Here is a 20,589-nt window from a genome sequence, read left to right as displayed (position 1 = left end):
AAATATTGGAAGACTGCTATCATGTCTACCCTGGTCCTTCTCTTCACCAAACTAGCCATGCCCAGTTCCTGTAACCATTCTTCTTAAGTTTTAGCCTCCAGTCCCCTAATCAATTAATGGTATGTCTAGCTTTAAAAAAAGAGGTTAAGGGTCCTCCAGTACTTGAGGGGCTCTCACAGAGAAGAGGAGGTTGACTTATTCTCCAGAGTACCTGAAGGCAGGACAAGAAGCAATGGGTGGAAGTTTGTCAAAGAGAGATGCAGCCTGGAACTAAAGAGAACTTTCCTTATAATGAGAACAATTAATCAATGTTCTCAATGCCTCCATTTTATGGATTAAGCACAGGTTTACATCACCACAGGGATGGCTAGATGAAGAAGCTATAAGTCATTAGTGATACTACTGAGGCTCAACTTTTTTTAAAAAAGAACTAAAACAGTGATCAATTCTTTAGAGTAAGTACTGAGATAGATATTTTGCATATTCCTGTAGTTGCATCTGTCTTTTGCTAATCCCCCTTGGAAAAGTTAAGAAATAGTAATAATTAATAATAATAGAGGTATACCCTCTGGGTAATATACATATGTCAATCATAACTATAAACCACAACTGTTCATTCATTTCCTTAAAATGCTGAAGGAAAAAATACCCCCTTTTTATTTATATAAAATGAGTGGATCCTTGGTTTTTAGAAAGCTTGAGAAGTGGTGGTGGTGGTTAATGAAATCCGGAAATTTGAAGTTTATAATTGTGGATCTGTCACATGCCAACAACTAGAACTGCTCATAAATAACCTCAGTCAGTAACTTTATTGTTTATCACATGTGTTATAAGAACTTCATCAGACTGCTTGCCTTCCTCTGAGAACAACCAGATAAAGTTTCATGGATTTTGAAAGAGGACAAGCTTATGGCATTTGTGACTGTACAAGACTCTATACTAGGTCATCACTTTATTCCTCCTTTCAGCCTAGCTGGCAATTCCCCAATAGGCGCAAATTTCCTAATGGAAGGGTATCTTGAGTTTGAGTAACATCAGCAGGAGGCTACATAATAACCTTCATCCATACTAGGGAAAGCCAAATGCTTTCTCATCAGCAAAGACGTGGCGGCTCAGTGGGTTAGGATGCTGAGCTTGTTGATCAGAAGGTCGGCAGTTTGGCGGGTTGAATCCCGAGTGCCATGTAACAGTGAGCGCCTGTTACTCGTCCCAGCTTCTGCCAACCTAGCAGTTCGAAAGCACATAAAAATGCAAGTAGAAAAATAGGGACCACTACAGTGGGAAGGTAACAGCATTCTGTGCTCCTTTGGCGTCTAGGCATGCCATCCACATGACCACGGAGACGTCCTCGAACAAGCGCTGGCTCTTCGGCCTTGAAACGGAGATAGGGAGGAGAAAGATTAAAAAAAGGGACAGTAAGACTGGATTGCAAGGGAAGCGATGCGAGACAGTCAGAACAATCACGATTGGCTAGAGCAAGGTCCATCACATGGCCAATGAGCAGAGCACGGAATCAAACAGGCTTACCAACAGTTTTTCAAACCTTCAATGCTTTCTCTGATGACCGCTGGCAGAGGACCAGCGAAAGGTTAGATTAGGTAGATATGCTTTAAACGGTTACTTTTTATTGCTTATTATGATCTTTTAGCAATAAATGACTGTTTTTTTATCCATCCCGGTGTTTGAAGATTTATACTTTATATGTATATATAATGTCTGTGTGTGTGTGTGTGTGTGTAAGATTTTTTTTCAATACAATAAAAGTTAAAAGCAAAATAAGAAAAAGGAAGGAATGAAAAAGAAAGAAAAATAAAAAAAATCTTCACTTCTTTCTGTCATTTCCATCTTACTCTTTTCCTCCCTCTTTATCCCTTTTCAACACCCCATATTGCCAGTTCAGTCTTTTCTTCTTTCGGAAAACTCCAGATAAGGTTTCCAATTTTTATCACTTTTTCCTGACCAAGCTGATTAGCTTTGCTATTTCTGCCAACACTTGTCAATTTTATAATCCAATCTTCTACTGAGGGTGTTTCATTATTCTTCCATCTTTGTGCATATAATAATAATCTTTCTGCAGTTACCATCCTATCTTATGTTTCAGGATGGCTGTCACCCAAGTAATTACACACGAGGAAAATTGCCTATCGCTGGCAAGCTTTCTTCTGTTAAATTTGACTAACCAGTTCCTGGCTTTTTGATCTTCTAATTTAACCTTACAAAATTCTGAGGAGTTTTAGGTCAGGTTGCAGAAGGTCCAACTGCCAGACTCTTTACTGGTCCAATATTCATTTCAAATGTGCTACCTGTTTCAAAAGGGACGCGGTGGCTCAGTGGGTTAGGATGCTGAGCTTGTCGATCAGAAGGTCGGCAGTTTGGTGGGTCGAATCCCGAGTGCCACGTAGCAGAGTGAGCACCTGTTACTCATCCCAGCTTCTGCCAACCTAGCAGTTTGAAAGCACGTAAAAATGCAAGTAGAAAAATAGGGACCACTACGGTGGGAAGGTAACAGCGTTCCGTGCACCTTTGGTGTCTAGTCATGCCGGCCACATGACCACGGAGTCGTCCTCGGACAAACGCTGGCTCTTTGGCTTTGAAACGGAGATGAGCACTGCCCCCTAGAGTCAGAAACGACTAGCACGCATGTGCGGGGGAACCTTTACCTTTACCTTACCTGTATCAAACCTTGCAACATGACCTGCTGAGCTAATTGTTTTTAATTTTTGTAACTTGTGTATTGTTTTTAAAAAACCTTGTGAACCGCCCTGAGTCCTATGGGAGAAGGGCGGTATATAAGTCTAATAAAATAAAATAAATAAATAAATAATAATGCGTCTGTGGGTCTTTCCCCACTGCAAAGTTTGAAGCCCAGTCTTGAGCTGGTGAAAAAAATATATCCACAAACATGCTGCCCTCATTTCTGATCCCTTCTTGTTTTAATTGTCTCTGTTTCCAGAAACTGTAGTCTCCTAGCTTCCCTCCAAAGTCATGGGTAACAAAGCCCAATAGATTATGTATACCTTTTGGCTGTTATTGGCAGCTAAGGGGAAATTAGTTCATTACCTTACAATGGTATTTTCCTTAGCAATATAAGCTAAGGACAACTTAGACTGCTTCACCCCTGCCTGGGAATGAATTAAAGGTAATCTCAAGAGGACATGTTAAAAAAAAAAGATGTTGCCAGAGCATGCAAATGAGAAAAGCTGAAAAATTATTGATGACAGTAATTGATGCTGTTTTATAGCTAACACATAATTTGTACTTATTCAGAAAAAAATATGCCAAGTTAAATGGAACAAAGGAAGCATTCTGGGCTTCAGACGCAAGTCTCACTTATACATGATACAATCATATAAAGTTATCAGGATATCACTATATATTTCATTACAGAATCATAGAGCCATAGGGCTGGAAGGGACTTTCGACATTTTCTAGTCCAATCCCTTGCTCTTATACCATCCCACTCAAATGGTTGTCCAGTCTATTTTTAAAACCTCCAGTGATGGAGCACCCTCAACCCAAGGAGGCAAACTGTTCCATGGATTAATTGCTCCTACTGTCAGAAAAAGTCCCCTCCTCAGTCAACGTGTTCCTTTGCTTTTTTCTTCTTCTCACGATTCACCCAACTTCTCCTTATTTTGGTGTCTTCCACAAATTGTTCCTAACTTGCCTCCAGCCATATCATTCCCAGTACAGGTAGCCCTCAATTTATGACCACAATTTATGTCACTGTGAGAAATTTGTTAAGTGAGTTTTGCCCCGTTTTATGACATTTCTTGCCACAGTTGTTAAGTGAATCACTGCAGTTATTATTATTATTATTATTATTATTATTATTATTATTATTATTATTATTATTATTATTATTATTGGACTTATATGCCGCCCTATCTCCCAGAGGACTCAGGGCGGCTAACAACAATAAAAAACCAACAGTAGAAAAGTTAAGAAAAAAATTAAATAACAGCCCCAAATATTAATTACACAGTTAAAAATTAAAACTTTTAAAAACCCATCATCAATCCAGGTCAGCCTGATGGAAAAGGAACGTCTTGAGGTCGCGGCGAAAGGACCAGAGGTCCGGGGCCATCCGAAGCTCAAGGGGGAGCTGATTCCAAAGGGCTGGCGCTCCCACAGAGAAGGCCCTCCCCCTGGAGGTCGCCAGCCGACATTGTCTGGCCGACGGCACCCTGAGGAGGCCCTCTCTGTGTGAGCGCACTGGGCCCTGGGAAGTCGTCCCCGGCAGCAGACGGTCCTGCAGATATCCTGGGCCTAAGCTAAGTTGTTAAAGTAATGACTTTGCTTGTCAAGAAGGTCGCAAACGGGGATCACATGACCCAGGGACACTGCAACCGTCATTGTCTTGTGTTTATTGTATCTATTGTTTAATTCTTTTTTTAAAAAAAAATACTTTATGTTTTTTAAAATTTTTATGGTTGCGAGCTGCCCTGAGTCCTTCCTCAGGGAGAAGGGCGGCATATAAATTTAATCAAATCAAATCAAAATAAATGTGAGTCAGCTGTCAAGAATTTGAATGTAAATCACATGACCCTGGGGATGCTGCAAGGGTCATAAGTCTGAAAAATGGTCATAAGTCACTTTTGTCAGTGACACTTAACATTACACAATATTATACACCAGAGTATTTCCCAAGCCAATCGGAGAATAACCAGCCAAATGGAATAACCCAACTTGTTAAATCTTCAGAAATACATTCTGATTGACCACATTTAGACAATTCTTTACCCAGACATTCATCCTATCAACTGAACTTCCAGCAATACCGCTGATATTCCCCTATGTTGATGATCTATAACTCTTTTAAAGTCAAGAACTTCATTTGTTTTGGGGCAATACATCTGGAATTACTCTCCAGAAAGACAAGTGGGGCCAGGACACAGAAGAAGCCAAAATGTTATTCATTTGAAATTTAATGAAATCTGCATCACACCTATTAGAGCTCTTCTTATATTTGACCACTAATAACCAGTCAAGTATCTGCATTACCCTTGATGTCTCCACCTCGGCATTCCCCTCAGCAGGACCAATAATTATACTTGCAATTGTAATTATAATAAATTGTACAGAAATTGATGAGAAGGTCATTCACAAAGCATGCTCTCTCTCTCTCTGTCTACACACACACACACACACACAGAGTTATTTTTAGATCAGAAAATTAGTATATCAATGGTCTACTATTTGAAATGCTAAGATATATATCATGAAGATCAAAACTTTTGTGGAATAAAACTGACATGCTTTGTCTCCTGAGTCTGTAGAATCTAGTAAGTTATGCCACTGTCTGTGCTCTTCTTTCTTCCATCTTGCCTGGATGTGATTTAATCTTTTTATAACTAAAGATGCATCAGTCCGAAGCCCAAAGATGACACAGAGAAATCCAACTGAGTCCAGTTTTTTTATTTGTTTACACAGTACCTAATAAACAATATCATCAGACTAAAGCTATAACCTTTTATCCATCCTAATAGATATACCCTGAGAGATTTGGGGTGTGGTTACCCCAAAATGTTTCCTCCCTCCCTCATCCAGTTCAGCATTGTATAGTCTTCTATTTTGGGCCTCTCTCTGGAAGGTGCATTCACTTCCCAGGGAAGTCCTGATGAAATCCCCCCCTTCTCCAGCTATATATTCCATCACAAGAAGATCTCTACGGAAATATTCTTATCAAAAATCCATCTCAATTACCAATCCATCCATCCATCCATCCATCCATCCATCCATCCATCCATCCATACCATCCATCAACTCTCCTACACACAAGGTTCTATTAAGTCAAACATCAGCAACTTAAAGCTTGCATATATAGTTCACCTGTTTCTAGGCAGAAGGTCGGCAGTTTGGTGGGTCGAATCCCGAGTGCCGCGAGTGTTACTCGTCCCAGCTTCTGCCAACCTAGCAGTTCGAAAGCATGTAAAAATGCAAGTAGAAAAATAGGGACCACTACGATGTGAAGGTAACAGCGTTCCGTGCACCTTTAGTGTCTAGTCATGCCGGCCATATGACCACGGAAACGTCCTCGGACAAGCGCTGGCTCTTCAGCTTTGAAATGGAGATGAGCACCGGCCCCTAGAGTTGGAAACAACTAGCATGTATGTGCGGGGGAACCTTTACCTTATTTCTAGGTTACATGCCTAAGGCACCTGCAGCAACTATCACAATTCCCAGGAGAAATATGAATGCAATATTGTATATTCTGGGTTACTGCTGCCATAAAATATGGTTTAATGTTGCAATGATCATATGCATGAGTATTCAGGTTTCTATCCCAGGAGATGCAATAGGATTTATTACTAACTAAAGAGATATGGAATTTATAACCTGGGAGATGAGGGGGTACATGGAATTTTGAGAGGCCAGTGAAAACCAAGGCAATTATACACACTCTGCTAGAGACAAGTTCCTCGAGGATGTTCTCCAGCACAAGTCCAAAAGCTCAGAAGATAAACCTCGGGTCCCAGTGACCGACCCAGATTGGATCCTGCAACATTATCCTGGGACACGTATCTTTGCCTTCGTTCTTGATTATTTCAATAGGTCCCACTAACAATTGGGAGAATGAAGCATTTAAGAGTTTCACATCCGTTGTTTTGGAGCTCCAGGGAAGTGTGGCTTCCCCATGCAGGAAACACCACTTCATCTCATATGTTGCCTCCTGTAAATTCCCTGCAAATGGAGGAATTATTTGTTTGTTTGTTCCCTTTGGATTGCCTTGCTATGCAAAACAAATGCCATTTGCCTTGTGCTTTGGGCACTCCCTGAGGTTGATTGGCACTCGTCATCACACACAGTTCACACAAACTTTTTAGCATGAAAATGGCGCTGTGCTTTGAGATGATCTAGAGGGAAGAGAAAACAGCCTTGAGGAACAGGAGGAAGAACGACTACCAAGACAAGTCAGATAAACATGTTGGAGAAGGAGAGGCAGAATCTGGGGCTGCAATGGGACAACTCACTCCAGCCAAGTCGCTGCAGCCAACTTGCCGCAGCCAACTCACCATGGCCAACATGCCCTGGGACAATTTAACAAATCAATTATTTAAAATAAATTTAAAAAATATTTTAATTTTTGTCACATTACATTTTGTCACTCCTTTTGCATCTTTTCTTTAATGATTCTTTAATGTATAGGTATAGTATAGGGGGTACCTTGTTCAATAGTAGTAACTGTGAGAGGGATCTCGGAGTCCTAGTGGACAATCACTTAAATATGAGCCAGCAGTGTGCTGCAGCTGCCAAAAAAGCCAACATGGTGCTAGGTTGAATTAACAGAGGAATAGAATCAAGATCACGTGAAGTATTAATATCACTTTACATTGCCTTGGTAAGGCCACACTTAGAATATTGCATCCAGTTTTGGTCACCACGATGTAGAAAAGATGTTGAGACTCTAGAAAAAGTACAGAGAAGAGCAACAAAGATGATTAGGGGCCTGGAGGCAAAAACATATCAGGAATGGTTGCTAGAACTGGGTATGTGTAGTTTAATGAAGAGAAGGGTGAGGGGGTGACATGATAGTAGTGTTCCAATATCTCAGGGTCTGCCACAAAGAAGAGGGAGCCATGCTATTCTCCAAAGCACCTGACACCAGAACAAGAAGCAATGGATGGAAACTAACTAAAGAGAGAAGCAACCTAGAACTAAGGAGAAATTTCCTGACAGTTAGAACAATTAACCAGTGGAACAACCTGCCTCCAGAAGCTGTGAATGCTCCAACACTGGAGGTTTTTAAGAAGAGACTGGACAGCCATTTGTCTGAAATGGTGTGGCGTTTCCTGCCTGAGCAGGTGGTTGGACTAGATGACCTCCAAGGTCCCTTCCAACGTTACTATTATGCTTATGATTCTATTCCACCATTTATTTGATATTAATGTAACTCTTGTCCTGAAGTGAATTCTTCCACAGCGAGTTGGCCCTGGTGAGTTGTGCCTGGAGAGTTAGCTGTGGTGAATTGGCCATGGTGAGTTGGCCATGGCGAATTGAGGGATCAGCCTAGAATCCGTACATAGCCGAAAGCAAACAAAGTCCAACCTTGCTTGAATTCCATTGACACTTATCTAACTCCAAGCAGGGGCTGACCCCTAGTTGAGAATATTCCTGTGCATAGGCATGAATATAAATCAGTTTAATTGGACCATCACATGTGGACCTGATCTTTCAAACCTGACCCAAAAAGTCCTGAGTCCAGGCCGAGAGAGTCAAGGAAGATGAGTAAATGCTCAAACAAGCCCCTCCCTAGTTTTCATGAAAATAAAAGGAAGGAGGGGGGAAGTGCAAGATTCTGTTACTATAACAATACAATAAACCTAGTACCAACCTACATGGCATTGGATTCCCAATTTGATTTATTTAAAGGGCTGACAGGTCAATGTGCAGAAGTTAAAAGTGTGGAAGTGCAGGAATTGGGTATATCTAGTCTAGTGAAAAGAAGAATCAGGGATGACAGGATAGGGGCGTTCCAATATTTAAAGTTCCGCTGCAAAGAAGAGGGGGTCAATTTATTTTCCAAGGCATCAAAAGGCAAAACAAGAAGCAATGGATGGAAAATAACCAAGGAAAAAAGCAACCTAGAATAAGGAGAAATTTCATAACAGTGAGAACAATCTGTTCTGTACCAGCCTGCTACCGGCCCTGCAGAAAAGGCAGGGACAACCCCTTTTACAAGAAGGCAAGAGGCTGGAATTACGCCTGCCAAATTTATTACCACAAAAACAAACGGAACAAGACAAACCAAGAAACAGGAGCTTTAAGAAACATGAACTATCCAAGCGGTTGCCTTCAGCAAACCAGCCCTCCCACACATTCCCCTTATATAGAGTTCAGGGCGTGGCTTCTCTGTGCCTCCTTCCGAGGAGCCCCATTGCCTTCCTCTGTTTACTCCTGATTGACTGCCTCCTGCGTCGGGCGTCCTTGAACAGGGCCAGCTGTGGGTCATCTTCATCCACACTGTCAGGCTCACACAGCTGGGTCTCTGTGGTGACCAAGTGGGAGGGGCCTGGCTGAGGGCTCTCATCAGCAAGATCTTCAACCCCCTCAGCAAGGTCTTCAACACCCCCCTCCTCCTCTGAGTCGTCCGACCCAACTGCCGAACACACAGGCTGACCCTGAATCACAACATAATCAACCAGTGGAACTGCCTCCAGAAGTTGGGGGTGCTCCATCACCGGAGGCTTTTAAGAATAGGCTAGACCTCCATTTGGTTGATATAGGGTCTCCTGCTTGAGCAAGGGGTTGGACTAGAAAACCTTCAAGGTCCCTTCCGATGACGACGACGACGACGATGATGAAGTGCCCATAGGTTTTTGTGGATATTGTTCATTTTTCTGCAAAAATGAATTTCAGCATTTTATCCCATCATTCCTGCTGAGCCACTTCAGTTTCTAGTGCTTTCTAGACTACACTTAGCAGCTGCAAAAAAATGCATCTGGAGTTGATTATCTGCCCCGGACAATTATCTGAATACCTTTGAATCTCATCTGCAAGGCAAAGAGCTTTCCAAATCACAAATGCAAGACCTCATTTTCAGACCATGTTTCCACTTTAATTTAGCTGGGTTTAAAAGTTCATTCAGTTTCTTCTTACGCGCACACACACACACACACACACACACACACACACACACGCTGGCTAAAACTTTGAGACAAAGGAAACCAACACAAATCTTACAGCCTATGATTATACAGATAAGCAAGTGACATCAGACCTTTCATTGGTGCAATGAGGGTTAAAAATAAAAAAAACTAATGGACGGCACCACAAAATATACTCGCCTCCTGACAGATGTGGTTCTGCTCAGAACCTCAAAAAATTATGTCTGATGCCTTCCAGATGGGTTTGACTTCATCATCCTTATTAGCCAAAGGCAATATATAAATTGGATGCCTGCATGGAGTTTAATACCACCATTCCTATCACCCTTCTCAACATGTCTGTCAACCAAGATAGATACAGCGGTATGCATATTGCATGACTATCAGGGAAGTTCTAAAAATGAACATTTAGCCATGTCTCTGCCATCCCAAATATGAACTATATAAGCAAGACATGGACTCTACCTAAAAACGTCAAACTCATGCCAACATAGCATCCAAAATTGTATAGCATCCAAAACTGTTTGGTGGATGTTCATAATCGGCCTCTCTTGCTTGCTCCAGTGAGGGAATGAAATATGATCTGATGGGGAGCTAGCTATGGAATCTAAGCTATCCAGTGGATTAGTTTGGGTAAGGAGAATTGAAGCTAGGTGGAGAACCAAACAATAGGTTAATGTCCCTGATGCCAAATCTTATTAAACTTAAGAGCTGGCATTGGTTGTGAAGGACCATAAGATGTTGGACATGCAGGCTGGAACATGCAGATGCAAAGGTGAAGAACTTGTGATCATATTGCTGAACAATGTCCTGAGTATCCCTCTCCATTGGCTATAATAGCTGGCTTGCTGGTAGTTGAGCTTTAGCAATATCTGGGAAACCTAGTTAAAGCAGATCAAGCTTCCAAAATGTACTACGATGCATAAGGCAGTCATCCGTACACATCCTACACAAACATATAGTCATTTCTGCACCCCTACAGCAAAATGAATTCAACTTCATTACAAAGTAGTATAGTGCAAAGAGGTGTTTCCTGTACCTCTATTACATCCAATCAGGAAATTTGATTTTTCAGAGATTCCAGTGATTCCTACCTCCCCACCCCACCCCCACCCCAATGCATTTCATTAAAGTCATGGAGAAAAACCCAGATTTCTAGAAAAATTCTAAGTGTGACTTTTTGAAAGAAAAAAAAACATTTACATTCCTAGGTCCTAGGAAAATGCATCCAGTTGGATTACAGACTACCACATAAAAGCCAACTATCTTGAAAACAGCCAATTACAGTAGTCAGAAGGTCGGCAGTTTGGCGGGTCGAATCCCGAGTGCCGCGTAACAGAGTGAGCGCCTGTTACTCGTCCCAGCTTCTGCCAACCTAGCAGTTCGAAAGCACCTAAAAATGCAAGTAGAAAAATAGGGACCACTCCGGTGGGAAGGTAACAGCGTTCTGTGCGCCTTTGGCGTCTAGTCATGCCGGCCACATGACCACGGAGACGTCCTCGGACAAGCGCTGGGTCTTCGGCTTTGAAACGGAGATGAGCACCGGCCCCCAGAGTCGGAAACGACTAGCACGCATGTGCGGGGGAACCTTTACCTTTACCTTACAGTAGTGACCAAAACTGTGGAAACCTTTTGGGAAAAGTGTACAATAGAAATGCCACCTTTGGTTAAGTTTCCACCAATTTTCTTCTCATTTCTTTATAACTGTAGCCTTGTTCACTTAATAATACTATTTTACATTGCTTTCTGGGTGACCAGTCAACTCTTTGCACCATTACTTTAATTGTATTACATTTTACAAGCTCACTAAATGAAAGAACACACAAAAAAACCCCAACCAACTTGATAGCGATCACATAACACACTGGCAAACGTCCTCCTCTCAGCTTCAATACATGCCATCAATAACTGAACCCTACTGTGATCTGATTGGCTCATTGTCAAAACAAGATGACACCTGATTGGCTCTCTAAACACTCATGCTCATTGGCTACAATCAGATGAAGGAAAGCTACCTGATATCAACCTAAGCAAGTTGTGCTTCCTTTTTCTGGTTATTTGGCTATAACCTTTCACAGAATACAGTACAGATAATTGAACAAACTTTGTTGCATTACATTCTTGATTAAATTATCTTTCCATTGATATATAACTTTATGGTACTACTCAAAAAAAAGTGGCGTTATTAGCCATCAAACCTCAAAAATACACTTTTCCCAAAAGGTTTCCACAGTTTTGGCCACTACTGTAACTACAACAATGTAGGAAAATTGTACTCTTCCAGAGATTATTGAATTATAACCCCTAGCATCCTTCATCATTGCCTGGAATGCCTAGGGGAGCTGAAAGTTATACTTTGCAATAACCAGAGATCACATATTCCCCATTCCTGAAATGAACTCTGTCCAATTGTGGCTCCCAGAGAACCAGCTTCCCATCTTCTACGATGTTCACAAAGTGCCACTTCAAAGCATGACTTGCGAAGAAGTAAACATCAACAGAAACTCTACTGGGCTAATCAGTGGAACATGGCAGAGTAGATATTTTCCCAGAGACTTGGCACACCATCCCGGGACACTGCAACTGTCATAAATGCAGGCCAGTTGCCAAGTGTCTGAATTTTGATCATGTGACCATGGGGATGCTGCGATGGTCCTAAGTATGAAAAACGGTCATAAGTCACTTTTTTCACAGCTGTTGTAACTTTGAACACTCACTACATGAACTGTTGTAAGTCTAGGATCACCCGTATTAAGTACCCCAGTCCCATTCCATTCAAATTACCTTTATGTTTCCCCTAATATATAGGGGGAAAAATCTGCACACCCCTTGCACACTGTAAAGCCACACTGCATTTCCCAAAGGGTGCCTGTACATTGTCGTCTCTTCTACACTTTCAGTCAGGTTCTATTAACACCTTCCCATTCACACTTCACAAGCTATTTCATTGCTTCTTTCTTCCTTTGCATTTATTGATTGATTAAATGCCATAAAGTTGCTGTAAATTCTTAGTGACCAGTGATTCTTCAGAGAACTAGGTCTTCTCGTAATGTGTCCAAAATAAGACATCTTCTTTAGACAGAGATTTGGTAAGTATTTTCTTCCAATTGTCAGGAAGAAGAAAATCCGTCTCCTCTTGGTGGAAACACCTTGTTTAGATTTCTTCACCATTTCCAGAATAATGATTTATTTCCATTATAGCCACCCTGCATTTTCTCTGCCACTTTTAATCCCTAATAAGCCCTAATAAGCAGGCATATACATAGAATGAAGGCTACTGCTAAGTTTGTAAGCCGCCCTGAGTCTTCGGAGAAGGGCGGGATATAAATGGAATTAAAATAAAAAAAAAAAGTAATCATCTTTGCACTCTTTAACTACATTCTTTGCAGTCCTCTTTTTATTTTAATACACATTATGCAATATCTTTCTGCCAACCCCATATTTTTCAGAAATCGTTCTCTTTTATACATTTTCCTTATCCACAAGCTCTTTCTCTTCATCATGCCACCCTCCATCCTTTTTCTTCGCATAATGCCATACTTTATAATGCAATTATTTTTTTACTGGGTTTCTTTATGTCCATTTCCTGTTCAATCTGAGAGAACGTTAATCTATCATCTATTTTTTTCACATGAGATTTATATTTTCTTTCCCAGTGGTTGTTCTATTTACTTTTTCATTTGTTTCCTTTTTCCCCCCTATTCATTTCTGGCCATCGTCATCGTCATGCGAACCTGCAATTAGTGCAGGTTCGAGTCCCACCAGGCTCAAGGTTGACTCAGCCTTCCATCCTTCCGAGGTAGGTAAAATGAGGACCCAGATTGTTGGGGGAAATAAGCTGACTTGGTAATAATGCCGCTTGGTTGGGTGTCTGTGTGTGTGTGTGTGTGTGTGTGTGTGTGTGTGTGTGAAAGCCCTAATAAGCAGGCATATACATAGAATGAAGGCTACTGCTAAGCTTGTAAGCCGCCCTGAGTCGTCGGAGAAGGGCGGGATATAAATGGAATTTTTTTTTAAAAAATCTAAGATATATTCTCAGCATCCCCAAACTAAGATCTGATGGGATGGAGGCCTTCTCATTCCCTTCAATCCTTCATTAATTCTCTCAGTTTTTCATAGCACCCAATCAAATCAATCATACTTTTAGATTTATGTTTATTCCTGGACCATGCCAATTGATGCCTATGAACAGATTTTTTTAATTTTTTTTTAATCCCATTTACAACCCGCCCTTCTCCGAAGACTCAGGGCGGCTTACAATTTAAAGCACAAATCAATGTGCTTAGCAACAGATGCATGCTTAAAGAGCAAACATACTTTTTTAAAAAAACAGAACTTCACGAAGCAGTTATGATTATCGTTTATTCTTGAATCCCCAAATGACCCAGTCACTCTATACTCTCTTAGCTTATTCATATTCATTTATTCATATCACCAAGAGGAATAAGGTTGTTTCCGAAATCACATTCATTCACAATATTGCAGAATGTGTCCCAAAAGGCTCTTCTATTATCACTGTTCCTTAGAATGTAAGGTGCAATTAACAGCAACGTAGGAAAGTCTATTTTCTTATAGACCCAACATAACTTGGATAGCATCAGTTTATAAATTCTGACATATATGTTGGCACTTTTATTTATCTCTGACACACAATTTAGTTCTTTAAACCACATCTTCACTTCCCTCACATGCTCATCAACTTTAGTCTATTAAGATCAGGCCACACTTCATCCCAATCTCTTATTTTTATAAGAACACATTATATATTGCATTCTTTCCTTCATTTATTACTGTCACATTCCAAGTTGCAAACTTTCATACCTTCACAGTCATCACTCGATGCCATGGGTAGCAATCTGTTGTAACTGTGATTTATGTATTTGTATCCCACTGTCAGGATAATAATTTAATAGCAAAACAGCTTATGTAAAGATGTAATGTAATGTGAATGATGCAATAATAAGAATGACTCAGCAGGTGTGTATATTCCTTTAAAAGTCTGAGTATAAAAGGGAAGTTTTTTTGCTGGAGTCTTTCTCTCTCTCATCCATTTGACTGCTGTAATTGTTGTGTACTGCAGTTTGCTGAATGACCATGTGTATGTATTTTATTTCTAGTGTATATTTATAGATATAGTGTAATATAAACCATCATTTAAATACAAACTATTGTGTACTGTGTACTGTGTCATATAGGAGCCGTGACCAGGGGGGCTTTTGCCCAGATTCGCCTGGTGCGCCAGTTACATCCGTATCTGGACCGAGATGCTCTACATACAGTCACTCATGAGCTTGTGACCTCCCGGTTAGACTACTGCAATGCCCTCTACATGGGGCTGCCCTTGAGGACCACCCGAAGGCTTCAACTGGTACAGAATTCAGCTGCGTGAGTTTTGATGAGAGCTTCCCGATACTCCCGTGTAACACCTCTTCTCCGTGAGCTGCATTGGCTTCCGGTTGCCCTCCGGGTGAGATTCAAGGTGCTGGTAATGACCTATAAAGCCCTAAATGGCTTGGGTCTGGACTATCTAAGGGAACACCTGCTGCCGGCATCATCTTCCCATCGTCCTGTGCGCCCCCACAGGAAGGGCCTTCTCAGGGTACCGCCGGTTAATGAATACCGGCGGGTTATTCCCAGGGGAAAGGCGTTCTCTGTGGGTGCACCTGCCCTATGTAACCAACTACCCACAGAACTTAGGACTGCCCCCAACCTCTGCTCATTTCGCCGGGACCTGAAAACTTGGCTCTTCGATCTGTTTGGTCCAGATTGTGGGGTTGTTAATTTAACTGTGTTTTAGATTTACTCTTGGGGCTTAAATTTAATTTAATTGTTTTAATTGTTTTTAATTTTTTGTATTCATGGTTTTAACTGCCCTGTAAACCACCCTGGGTCCTACGGGAATAGGGCAGTATACAAATCCAATAAAATAAATAAATAAATACTGCATTTACTCATGGGCTATCTCAGTGCAATAAGACTGTGCATGCTCTGACACCCACCTTAATTATTTTTACAAACAACCCAAGGGGGCCAACATATCCAACATATCTTCCTCCTCTTATTTTCCCCACAACAACATGAGGTGGGTTGAGCTGAGAAAGAGTGACTGGCCCAAAGTCACCCAGATGGCTTTTATGACTAAGGTGGGACTTGAACTCATGGTCTCCTGCTTTCTAGTCTTGTGCCTTAACTACTAAGCTAAACTAGCTATAAAAGTGATGATAGTGCTGGTCAGTTCTAGCACATTTTGACCAATACGTCACAAGTAAGACCCATGGCCAATTTTACTCCAAGTGTCCTCACACTAATCTGTACTAGCCAAGATCTCTAATCTAAAGCTTACATACTGTTGCCTTGCACCAATTACAAGGCACATGCAGGTTACAGAAATATGCAAATGGATTCAAGTATAAGAAGAGGAAATTAATTCAAATGAAGTAATGTCTGAGTCTGTAGATCAGTTGATGCCCGGAAAGCAAATTTTAGGAAGTAACTGCAATTGAATTATATTTTAAAGTACATGCATATGTGAAGTGATGTCTGGGAGAGAAAGAGAAGGCAAATGAGGATAGCACTATTGTGTAAATGTGATGCTACCTCTGCTCATTTTGTGCATGTCTAGTGATGTCCCAAACAAGGGTGAACTTTGGATTTGGATTCAAGTGATATTTATATGAATTTGTATGCATTTGTTGCACACACACACACACACACACACTGCTAGGAATAATTATGCCAGGGCAACAGGGTAGATCTTTTCAATCAATGCTTCATTTACTCTTTTTACCTTTTGAAGCTCAAATATCCAAGTTTATTTTGAATTAAATTCTGCTTGCTGGCAATACATGCAAAAGTAGCGCATTGCCTTTTGAGGTTGCTTTGCTCAGGACATGTCAACTCAGGTCCAGGATTCTGATCCTGAAAGGTAAGATTAACTGCAAATGGGAACTTTTGTGTGTCAAATATTATGGAGTGGGTATACTCCTTTCCAGAGGTCTAGTCAGCCATCTAGACCACGCTTTCCCAAAATATTGTATTTCGTCCAATTTATGCCTTGTTTTTCATCTTGCCGCCCTCCTGTCAGTGAGCATTCCATGTCTTCTGAATACACTTGAAATAAGCCCCACTTATTAAAATTCATCTCTCATTTTGTGCTTTGCCATCTTTCCCACAACTTTAGGTATTATGGCTAGCTTTTTCTTAGAGTTTGTCTTGCCTGGTGGCCGAATCCCTTCTTTTTTGCATTACACTTGTTTATTCTTATGTAGAAGACATCAGTGCATGATGCAATAGAGATTTGTTTATCAACAGGCTGTTTGCAGAGCCTATTAACTGATTTAGTGCCAAGAGGGACTGACTAGCTCAAGGCCACCCAGCTGACTTCCAGGTCTAAGTCAGGACTAAAACCACGTCTCCCTACTCCTGGTCCAGCATCTTTTATGTGAGAGGGATCTTGGAGTCCTAGTGGACAATCACTTAAATATGAGCCAGCAGTGTGCTGCAGCTACCAAAAAAGCAAACACAGTGCTAGGCTGCATTAACAGAGGGATAGAATCAGGATCCCGTGAAGTGTTAATGCCACTTTAAAATGCCTTGGTAAGGCTACACTTGGAATACTGCATCCAGTTTTGGTCACCACAATGTAAAAAAGATGTTGAGACTCTAGAAAGAGTACAGAGAACAGCAACAAAGATGATAAGGGGACTGGAGGCTAAAACATATAACCAACGATTACAGGAATTGGGTATGTGTAGTTTAATGAAGAGAAGGGTAAGGGGTGATATGATAGCAGTGTTCCAATATCTCAGGGGCTGCCACAAAGAAGAGGGAGCCAAGCTATTCTCCAAAGCACCTGAAGGTAGGACAAGAAGCAACGGATGGAAACAAGTCAAGGAGAGAAGCAACCTAGAACTAAGGAGAAATTTTCTAATAGTTAGAACAATTAACCAGTGGAACAACCTGCCTCCAGAAGCTGTGAAAGTCATTATTATTATTATTATTATTATTATTTATTTAGAGTAGGGGTGTCAAACTGCCAGCTGCGGGCCAGCCGCATCACACAGAAGCCGTGCCCACCCCATTGCCGGCAATGGCAAAACAGTCCCGATTTATATGTCTCAGTGATTCTGGATGGTTTACAAACAATCATGTTCAATCTTTTTTTTTAAAAAAAAAACAAGTTTTATTGGTTTTTCAGTTAAAATCTACATATTTAGAAAGCATCATGATGACTGGGTAATCAGAGATTCAGTAACAGAGTTTTCAGTACATAATTCAGGTTACATTATCAAAACATCCTTCTCAATTTCCCTTAACATTTCATACAACCAGTTCGAACTAGTAAATTTCTAGAAATAGCATGTTGAGTTGAAAAATTTGTCAATTCAATTTCATTGAAATATATCTATGTCCTGTTATTAAAGTTTACCTAATTTTAATTTTCATTATATTATTCAAATTTAGCCTTTAACATCCCAAATAATATTGACAACCCAAATTTCCCTTATTTCATTACAGCAAAAACTATAGCATCTAACATGTACACAGTGGCTGAGTAGCTATGTTCTACCTAATAAACATTGTCTGTTTCACATCCTAATACATCACACGTTACTGACAGGACCACAGCCTATGTTTATCAATCTAGAACTATTTATACACAACCAGATTCTGTTTTAAATTTTAGCTAATTCTTAATTCTTAAATAGAATAATCAAATGTCTTTTAACATCAAAAGTGGGATCTATAAACCAAATTTCCATTATGTCAGTGCACAAATTATAATGTCTAAAATAAGTCTAATAGATACATAAACACACTCTAGTTCTATCTCATAAACATTTTCTAGATCCTGATAGATAAAGGATAACCTTTAATGGTTCTCTAAGAACTCACTTTTTAAATCTAACTCTGGGTTACTTTTTTGCCAATCAGGTTTCCAAGCCAAGGCCTTTGAATTGCCAGAAAAAGCTCTCCCTTCGCTCCAATACATATTATTTGAGTCGAAGGAGGCCATCTAGCCATCAGTGATCCACAAAAACCACTGGAGGTTTTTAAGAAGAGACAAGTCATAAAAGGGCCAGGTCCTGTCCTAAATGAATGTTTCTAATGTTATGGGTTTCTTCTTGTTCTGGACCCAGATGAACAATCCAGTGCCCCCCTCCATGTGTGTATGTGGTGTGTGTGTGTGTGTGTGTGTGTTAAATGTTTGTTAAGCATTCAGAATACACTTGTTTAGTCCCAGACTATTCTGAATGCAAGTGCAAGAATACACTTGCTAAGTCCCAGACTATTCTGAATGCTTAACAAACATTTAACACATATCTTCCTTGCTTCTCTGCTAACAAAGAGAGAGAGAGAGAGAGCCTGTGGCCTAGGGGTTAAAACAACTGCTTAAGATGCAGTCAGCCGAGGTTCGAATCTCAAAAGGGTATGGCTGACTGATGAGAACTGATGAGAACAAATAAGTTTGAAATGATCATATCGGTCTCCCTTTATTCTTTGTTAGCAAGCCAAAAAATTTACACACACACACACAAACACACACACGTTGCTGTTGTTGTTGTTATTAGCTGTGAAGTCGTGTCCGACCCATCACGACCCTATGGACAATGTTCCTCCAGGCCTTCCTGTCCTCTACCATCTTCTGGAGTCCATTTAAGCTCACGCCTACTGCTTCAGTGACTCCATCCAGCCACCTCATTCTCTGTCGTCCCCGGCAATCTTAATTCCAACTTTTGATTCATCTAGCCCTGCCTTTCTCATGATATAATAATAAATAATAAACCTTTATTGTCAAAGTACAACATGTGTACATTGAGATTAGCTGAGCCTCCCCCCGTGCTCTCTCCCCCCAACACACAGTGACAACAAACCCTCCATCCCACCACACCATGTGAACCAACTACACCACACACCGGCCTCCCAAGTCAATTCTGCATAAGATTATGTCCCATTTAAAAGCCTAACAGCCCATGGATAAAAGCTATTTTCCAGCCTGTTGGTACGGCTGGCTATATTCCTATATCTCCTACCGGATGGTAGGAGAGTAAAGAGATACCGTCCAGGGTGTGAGTCATCCCTGAGAATCTTCCTCACTCTTCCAAGGGAACAGCCTACAATGTCTTGTGCTGTGCTCACTACCCTCTGTAATAATTTCCCGTCCACGGCTGTCAGACCAGCATACCAAACCACAATACCATACGAGAGGACGCTCTCTATAGTAGACCGGTAAAAGAGGGTCATTAGCTGTTGTTCTACCCTGTTCTTCCGCAAGACCCTAAGAAAGTGAGCCTCTGTTGGGCCTTTCTAACCACCTGGGTTGTGTTAACTTTCCAGGTCAGATCTTCACAGAGATAGACTCCCAGAAATTTAAAGGAGGAAACTCTCTCTACACAGTCCTCCCCGATGTAAAGTGGGGCAGGTTCCTCCTTTTTTCTCCGGAAGTCTAACACCATCTCTTCGGCTTGCAAAGCCGAAGACACTAGCCTGAAGATGTCGAGTGGGACCTCGTCGAAAAATTGCCAAGACACTCTCAATCTTACACGGGAAAAGACCCGAATACGCCAAGACCTACATACCTGTACCCGTGAAAAACTACAAAAACAAATATATCTTTGCTAGCTTGCAAAGATCCAGAGGTATCTAAAGTGAGCAGATAGTGTAGGTTGTTCTAAGTTCAAACTTTCACACTGAACAGGGGATGGCTGGTGTGAGATACATAATACCAAGTCTAGTCACTTGTATGGCCAAACCAGAAACTCAGAAACGATAAAATGTTCAGTTCCTTTGACCCAGACTAAAGGATCCATTTGGCTACTTCTGTGTTGCAGGATGCTGAATGCTTACTGTAAAAAAAAAGTACCTAGAGGAGAAAGGAGAGGGTCTATTTTGAGGAATACCACACATGTTGACACAAGGATATATGGTAGAAGGGTTTCAAGCAATTATGGATTTGCATCCCAGCTATATCAGATTTATG

This window comes from Vipera ursinii (assembly GCF_947247035.1).
Source record: "Vipera ursinii genome assembly, chromosome: 5".
Taxonomy (NCBI): Eukaryota; Metazoa; Chordata; class Lepidosauria; order Squamata; family Viperidae; genus Vipera; species Vipera ursinii.
The sequence above is the reverse complement of the archived record's forward strand: the minus strand, read 5'-3'. Positions refer to the sequence as shown.